This window comes from Mesoplodon bidens (assembly GCF_964165515.1).
Source record: "Mesoplodon bidens genome assembly, chromosome: 16".
Classification (NCBI taxonomy): domain Eukaryota; kingdom Metazoa; phylum Chordata; class Mammalia; order Artiodactyla; family Ziphiidae; genus Mesoplodon; species Mesoplodon bidens.
In genome coordinates this window covers 5,736,711-5,745,731 of record NC_138173.1, presented here as the reverse complement: position 1 = coordinate 5,745,731, position 9,021 = coordinate 5,736,711, and positions in this window count along the sequence as shown.

The window sequence follows — 9,021 nt, the reverse complement described above, 5'->3', positions numbered from 1 at the left end:
TTACTGAGGCTTTCAGAAGGGCTAGCCTAATTCCCAGGACATGGTTTGCACACTGATAATTTCCCTAGGCATTCAAATTATATATTTGACAGTTTTTCCTGTCACTTTTTAGTTTGGTAAATAAGGATATTGCAGCCATTCCAATGAACTCAGAGAATATAATGTATTAATAAAAACATATTAATGCAAATTGACATTAATTTAATTTTTAAATAGTATATGATACTTTTAGAAAAGGAGTAATTATAAATAATGACCTTGTAAATCAGGGTCTTAGGATGATAATTTTTCAACATCAGATGTAAAGAAACATTTTAGTTTTGCAATTAAGAAAAATAACACTTTTCTGTTTGCCAATTAATTCCTACTGGAGTTGGATGACCATAGCAAGGTCCTTAGGGAGATTGAATCTACTTATTCAATAAAATAAGTCCACAACTAATCATGTTTGTTTGCATCTGAACATGCCGAAAATTCCTATCTTCTTTATTCCATAAGAAAAAAAGTACACATCAGACTATGTACTGCTGGTTTGAGGAGGAGACTTATTTTCATAATTCAGTCAATAAAGTAGCCTTAACTCTGATGAATTTGTACACACAATATGAGCCACTCCCCTTAAAAAAGTATATACTCGGGCTTCCCTGGTGGCGCAGTGGTTGAGAGTCCGCCTGCCGATGCAGGGGACACGGCTTCGTGCCCCGGTCCGGGAAGATCCCACATGCCGCGGAGCGGCTGGGCCCGTGAGCCATGGCCGCTGAGCCTGTGCGTCCGGAGCCTGTGCTCCGCAACGGGAGAGGCCACAACAGTAAGAGGCCCTCATACCACAAAAAAAAAAAGAGTATATACTCGTTCGAATGTGCACCTCACCTTGCCAGCTCTCAGCAAACTTTCCTAAATGACTCTCCGAGTTTGGAAATGTTCTTGAGCTGAGTTACAGAACAGCAACGTAGCTTTGCCTCTAACAGGTCACGAGCTAGTGAGTAACGATAAAACCAAAAAAAGAAGTATCAAGTAAAGCAAATATTTGTTAACCAAAAAGTGAGCACTCAATACATAAGATCTATCCCATTATTTGGGACATAATATTTGTATATTCTTGCAAAGAAAGTTTAACTTGTGGTGAACAAACTAGAGAAAATTTTTGAACTAAAAGAGGGATAAAAATTCCAAAGTGCAATAACTTTCAGGAAATGAGTCCTCTTTTAACAGTTTTGTAGGTAAAACCTTTTTTCTTTTAACATTTCTATTGGAGTATAATTGCTTTACAATGGTGTGTTAGTTTCTGCTTTATAACAAAGTGAATCAGCTATACAACCAAATCTGGTTATTTCTTAGGTAAAACCTTTGTAAAATTTTGACATCTCTATACTTTCTTAAACCAAGTATTCAAAGAACCACTTAAATTTTTCTTAAACTTCCATAAATTTTCCTTAATGCCTAAGGAGCATTAACATATTTTTGTCTACCTGGGCTGACCCCCAGTAGTGGCTTTTGAACGGCCATGTATCTCTAAGTAAACTGGTCCACACCACTTCACTCAGCCAAGAGGGGTACTGCTACTTCTAATTCGGGCCCGTCTAATTTTCAATTGTCAGGCCTCAGGAGGGTCTCAGGCATTCACTTGCTCATTCATTCCACACGTATTTCCTGAGAACCTACTATGTGTGGCACTAGAAACACAGTGGCGAATAAGACAGTCACTAAGTGAGGTACAAGATCTTTGTGACAATTTTCAGCCACATAGGGGCTTTGGCTGGGTTTTGCCTATTTTAATACTGTTGGAAGTCTGGCTTCTCATCTCCTAGGTTTACTGTATCTAGAAACTGCATAGTCTGTTTCTCTGTTATCTTTCATTTGTATTGTAGGTAAAGGGTTAACCAACCTTTTGTTTTTCTTCAAGAGAATGTTCCCTTAGGTTGACTTCTGTTCCCCTGGTAACCTGGCAAGAGTCAAATGTCAAATACGTTTCTAAGCAACGCTGCTCATGATGAAAAGGACCAATGATTGGTATCTTGCTTCAGATTGAGAGGAGCTGTGAATGAATTCTAGGGACCTGACGGGGAGGGACATCGCACTTATGAGCTGGCACCTGAGAAGTTCCCTGACGTCTGTGCCCAGTGCCACCTGGACTGAGGGAAGGACCCCCTCCCTGGCTCCTCCTCTCTACCTCGGAGCAGATACCCGTCCCCTGAGTCTGAATGTGGAGTTGAACCTAAAAAAGATTTCCTGGTGGGCACTGCATTTTCTCTTCCTATTTCAGTATCTTTGAAATTTGAGAATATATAACAGCTGTACATGTAACTCTGTTCCCAGTTTCATTTATAACAATGAATTCTGTCCAACAGAAGCAGCAAAACTGAACTGATTATCGTGTCCGAAGTTTGGTCGCCTCTATTACTTCCTTCCACCAAGTTCTCAAAACCCCTGTTACCCTAGTACTTTACATGTGAAGGCCCCCCTCACCCTTTCCCTGTACTTAAAACACTTCATGGGCGTGTTTTGAGAAGTGAAGGTTCATTTTTGCAACAAAATAATATTATACTTGATAGTTACTCTCATCTTACAAAAGTTTTCCTAATCCAATGCAATAAAAAATAGTGAAAATATTAAAAATTAAAATATGTGAACAGTATTTAATAATGAATTAGCCATTTTTTAGTTAAATGCTTGAAAAAAATTTACAGGCTGAAGAGATAGAAGAAGTTTGTGATGGCTCTGAAATTGATGACTAGAATCTTCCAAGGGTCTGGAAATTGAGAGCACTTTCTTTTACGTAAGTTCATTTCTTAAAGTAGCCCTTTCTTCTCCTTGATACTGGAAAGAAGGCAGATTTTTGGCTTAACATAAGAAAGAACTTTCTAATAATAACAGCTGCTTGAGATAAAGATGACTTTAGTTTAACTCTTGAAAAATGAAGTTTCCCATTTTTGAAAAGCAAAGGAGGTTAGTGATTAAATTATCTGGATCCCTTCCAATCTGGAAAATCTTTATTTAGGGCTCATTATTGTAATAAATCTTTATTGAGAACCTAAGTGCAAAGCATAAATATTTGTGAAATTATTGAACATACATACTTTTGACTCACTAGTCGGACTCAGTAAGAGAAAAGGAAGATAGGAGAATCTGAGGGTAACTTTGCAGAATTTGGAAGAAAAACGATGAAAGGTAAGTGAAGCAAAAAAGAAAATGGAGAATATCTTTTCTTAGAAAGAAGATCATCTTAGGATGAACCTTACGAGTTAGCTGGAAAGAATTTCAGAAACATCTTGGAATGTGAATAAGCCCTCCCTGAAGCAAGAGGCAAGACAGAACAGCAAGTTCTATTCTGGTGCTCAGGTGGGAGAGTTCAGACTTGTGTGGATGCCTCAGGGACAGGCTCTGGGGACAAAGGACAAGCCAGCCTTCCACCCTGGGTCTTGACCCTGCCCCCATGTGGAGCCCTCTATCCCCTGCGGCCACCACCAGGCCAGGTCCAGGCCTAGCCACCTTCTTGGGCCCTGTGCACCCCAAACTGCCCCACAGCAAAAGCACATGCCTTCAGAGTCATGTCTCTGTGCACCACCCACAGCGCATGTGGGCAGAGCTGGACCACAGCCGTGCGTGCACACAGCTACCTGCTTACTGTATGTGCCCATACACACACTCTGCCTGTCCTATCAAACTCAACTCACAACACACAAGATCAATGATAAGTGATGAGGAAGTTGAAGAGAGCAAAGGCAGAGCATTACGCTAAGTCCATACAACACCCTCCGAGCACAGGACCCTGTGCATCCTCACACTCGAGGGTCCTTGAAGCTGGTCCTGACTTTCTGTGTCACACACTGTGCTGGATCTCCTGCAAGAGAGGCCACGTGATGGCTGGTTCAAGGTCAACTCCCAACTTACCAACTAGCTGACCTTCACCAAGGTCACTCACTAAGCTGCAGTTTTCTTGCCTGTAAGATGAGAGTAATAACACACCACAGCTCCAAACACTACTGGAGGAGGTGCGTTGCAATCATCCGTGGAAAGCTCTTACCACAGAGCCTGGTACACAGTCCAGGCTCAATACACTACAGTTTATTACCCACGGCGAGAGGCAGGAGAACACTGTCGTCAAGATGGTAGCCCTGTTTGGAATCCGGTCCTGGTGCCGCCAATTGCAACTGTAGCTCTGGGCAAGTCATCCGCTCTGCACTGCAGGTGTCCTGTCTATAACAGAACTCATTGAGTGATTCACGGAAAGAACTTAGAAAAACACCTGGCAAGTTGCAAGTATTCGGTAAGTGTTAGCTTTGACTATTTTTCATTATCATCATTTACTTCTTACAACAACCAGAATAAGTACGTGTTGTGATGCTCACTTTACAGAGAAGAAAACTGACGCCCCAGTAGGTCCAGCAGCAGGTCCCCCAGCGTCACAGAGCCAAGGAGGGGTAAACTCGGGTCTCATCCAGGCTGCTGCACCTCCATCCTGCCCCCGCTGACTTCAGGGCCCAAACTCAGAACCACTTGCTGTTCCCGGATATAAAAGAGACTCAAAACATACCTGATCTAGTTGACTGGATGGTGAGGGTCCCACAGCACCTAAGTCACGTCTGCAAAACCACAGGTAGAAAACTTCTGGATTTAACTGATTTCCAAAATCCTTCCCAGCTCTAACATCCTGTAAACCCAAGTCAAATCCGGACGACGTCGCCTGTGGACTTTTCTGCATTCGAATTTCACTGCAGTTTCCACCGTGTATGCTGACATTCCCAAACCGGCCCTGACGGATGGAACAGGTCAACAGACACATGGGGATCTGTGCTGTGGTCACTTGATGGGACTGCCTGCTGTCAGCCTCCATCCACAAGCCAGCCAGTCAGTTTCCTCCTCTGTTTCTGGTGAGCCAGGGTCCAGGGTCACTTGTGTCCCACTACCCTCTCTCCCTCTCCCTCCCATGCACCCTGGAACCCCCTCCTCAGGAAGAGCCACATTGCAGCAGAGGCCAGGCTGGGCTCCCAACTCACCAGGAGCGGCCAGTGGCTGGGGTCCCAGAGAGGATGAAGGATGGCCCCGTAAGGGTGGGAGAGAAGTCAGGTATGCCAGCTGCTGGTCCTCCCACTCTGGGAGAGAGGTGCTCCGCACCTAATAAACCTAGAGGGCTGCTTCTCCAGGTGTCACTACTGTCAGTTTTCAAACTGTAGAGGTTAGACTGTGGCAGCGGATATGCAAAACCCATGATTATGAACTTGATCATATGGAAGCTATCTGTGAATGAATCTCTTGAAGAATATGTGAGTCTACTGCTAAACTCTCAAGGGTTCAGTTAAGCCTAAAGGCAAAGAGATTGCCTGTCTTGGCCCCCGAGGCTCTGGCTGTATTTGAGCTGGCCCCCTGGGAGGCGGTGGGAGTGGCTGGAAGGACGTGGGTAGGGGTGGTGGAAGCCTGGCCATGCGGTGGGCATGTGTCCCAGCTGTGGGCACGGGAAGAGGCACCATGTGCTCGGCCCGGGCTCCCCAGCACCGCCGCCTCGGGGTGCTGTTTGCTCACCCACCTGCACCCCTGGAAGCCAGCGGGTGGTCCCACAGCGTCCCCACCAAGCACCGGCTTTTGCAATTCGACGAGAAAATCTTCCTGGGCACTTGGAATTTCAGACCCCACCTCAGTCCTGCTGTAAATGAGAGGTGCTACAGGAAACCAAGCTCAAGTGAAAGCTTGTTAAATATGATCAGACTCAGAAGTATACCTGCTTCTCAGTGATTTCCTCAGCCAAAAAGGCTGCAGAAGGATGCAAATCCTTAACAAGGTGGGACCTGGCATAAAAATATCACTACGCTGTGTTTTCTCCACAGGCTAAGGCTAAAAGATACTCTAAGTGACAAAATATTCACCTGAAAATCATCATCATTATCAGCAACAGTAAAAAGATAGGTAAAACAAAGACTAATGTAAAAGAGTTGCCATGGTTTTAATTGGGTAAAAGCAGCACAATGTCTTTTTTTAAAGTAAGCTTTTTATTGAAATAGAACATGCATTCTGTGAAGTACACCCAGTGTATATAGCTTGATAGATTTTCTTTATAGTGAACTCATCTCTGTGACCTCCACCCAGATCATGACCTGGACGATAAAGGACACCCCAGGACACACCCCCACCTTTGACCCATCTCTCAGTCATTACTCCATCTAGGTAACCACTGTTCTGACTTTTAGCACCAGAGATAAATCTTGCTGGTTTTGAACTTTATATAAGTGGTATCACACAGTATCTACTTGTGTGTATCATTCTTTTGCTCAATATTTTGTTTGTGAGATGCATCCACAAATTGTGTCCAGAGTAGTCCATTCCTTGTCATTAGTGTATAGTATTCCCTTGTATGAATATGTCCCAAGCTATCTGGATACCTGGTCCAGTTTGGAGTCATTAAGATAATGCTAAAATGAGTACTCTGTCTATATCATTAAAGTGAGGTTAACCTAAATCAGTAGAAGCCTTTTAACTCAAAACTAATTTCTAACCATGGCTTTACTGTATTTGATAATTGAATAGTTCCTCTGTTTATTTTTTTCCATTGTTTCTTTCTAGATGAAGCAGATTTTTAAAGTTTTACAAATTAATCAATATTAATTACAAGATCTATTACTAAAGTGACTAAAATGATAAAACTCTAAAATGGTAATTGCAAAAGCAATAAAAAAAAGACAATATAAAAATGTTAAAGAAAAATTGGTATATGTCAATAGTCTTCAAACTTGTTAAAACTTTTTAAATTGTATATCCTGAGGAGTGGCCAAGATTGCAGAGTAGTAAGACCCTGGGCTCACCCCCTCCCATGGGCACACCAAAGTTACAACTATTTACAGAGCAACCATTATGAGAACAACCTGAAGACTAACAGAAAAGATCTACAGCAAAGATATAAAGAAGGAACCTCAAGGAGATGGGTAGGAGGGGCAGAGATGCAGTATAGTCAAGACAAACAAGCAGGAGGATAATTACAATTGCGGAGGTTCTCTCCAAGCAGCGAGGGGTCCGAGCCCTGCATCAAGCTCCCCAGCCCCGGGATGCTGCACCAAGAAGATGAGCCCCCAGAACACTTGGCTTTTAAGGCCAGCAGGGTTACTTCTAGGTGAGCCAAAGGGCTTGAGAAATAGAGACTCCAGTCTTAAAGGGTGCACACAAAATCTCACATGCTATGGGACCCAGAACAGAAGCAGTAATTTGAAAGGAGCCTGGGTCAGATCCATCTGCTGCTCTTGGAGGAACCTCCTGGAAAGGCAGGAGGCAACTGGGACTCACCCTGGGGACATGGACACTGGCAGCAGCCATTCTGGGAGCTCGTTCTACCACGCGGACACTGGTGCTGGGAGGCACAATGTTGGAAACCTCCCTCTAGTTTAACTGTGCCAGGACCGGTCCCACGTGCCAGCAGGTTGACACCAGCTCAGAGACTCCCAGGACCTGGCCTCACCCATCAGTGGTTGGGCATCAGGCCCGGTACCACAGTGGCCCTGCAGCCAGCCATGTCAGGACCCAGCCCACCCAGCAGGCCAACACTAGCTCCAGGACCCCCCGCCCCACAGCCAGTCACTCTAGGACATGGCTTCACCCACCAATGGACCAGCACTAGCTCCAGGACCCTCCCAGGGCTCCAAAGCCAGCCACCTTGTGACCCAGCCCCACGCACCAGTGGGCCAGCAGCCTCTGCACTAGTCAGGGCCCAGCAACTAACTAGTTGCCCACAGTAGTCAGCCTGCCACAACAGAAGGGCCCACGCAGCCCACATAAAGGGCACCCCTAGAGCACGTAAGCCTGGTGACCAGAGGGAAATGCACTGCTGGGCCCACAGGACATCCCCTACATAAAGCCACTTCTCCAAGATCAGGAAATGCAAATCAAAACTACAGTGAGTTATCACCTCACACCAGTCAGAATGGCCATCATCAAAAGAATCTATAAATAGTAAATGCTGGAGAGGGTGTGGAGAAAAGGGAACCCTCCTACAGTGTTGGTGGGAAGGTAAATTGGTACAGCCTCTATGGAAAACAGTATGGAGATTCCTTAAAAAACTAAAAACAGAGCTACCGTATGATCCAGCAATCCCACTCCTGGGCAGATATCTGGAGAAAAACATGGTTCAAAAGGATACATGCACCCCAGTGTTCACTGCAGCACTGTTTACAATAACCAAGACATGGAAGCAACCTAAATGTCCATCAACAGAGGAATGGATACAGAATATGTGGTACATATATACAATGGAATATTACTCAGCCATTAAAAAGAATGAAATAATGCCATTTGCAGCAACATGGATGGACCTGGAGGTTATCATCCTAAGTCAAGTAAGTCAGACAGAGAAAGATAAATATCATATGATATTGCTAATATGCAGAATCCAAAAAAAAAGATATAAATGAACTTATTTAAAAAACAGAAATAGATTTACAGACTTAGAGAACTAACTTCTGGTTACCAGGGGGTATTGTGGGGGTGGGGGAGGGATAGATTGGGAGTTTGGGATTGACATGTACCCAGGGCTATATTTAAAATAAGGCCTCCCTGGTGGCGCAGTGGTTGAGAGTCCGCCTGCCGATGCAGGGGATACGGGTTCGTGCCCCAGTCCGGGAGGATCCCATATGCCGCGGAGCGGCTGGGCCCATGAGCCATGGCCACTGAGCCTGCGCATCCGGAGCCTGTGCTCCGCAACGGGAGAGGCCACAACAGTGAGAGGCCCGCGTACCGCAAAAAAAAAATAAATAAATAATAAGTAAATAAATAAAATAGATAACCAACAAGGACCTACTGGATAACACAGGGAACTCTGTTCAATATTCTGTAATAACCTAAATGGGAAAAGAATTTGAAAGAGAATAGATCCATGTATATGTATAACTGAATCACTTTGCTGTACACCTGAAACTAACACAACATTGTTAATCAACTGCACTCCAATATAAAATTTTTTAAAAAAGCAAAAAAACCCCCTCACTTCTAAATTCTAGCACTAAGATAGAGAAAGCAGGAATCATTGTCATGAGCTGGCCACCT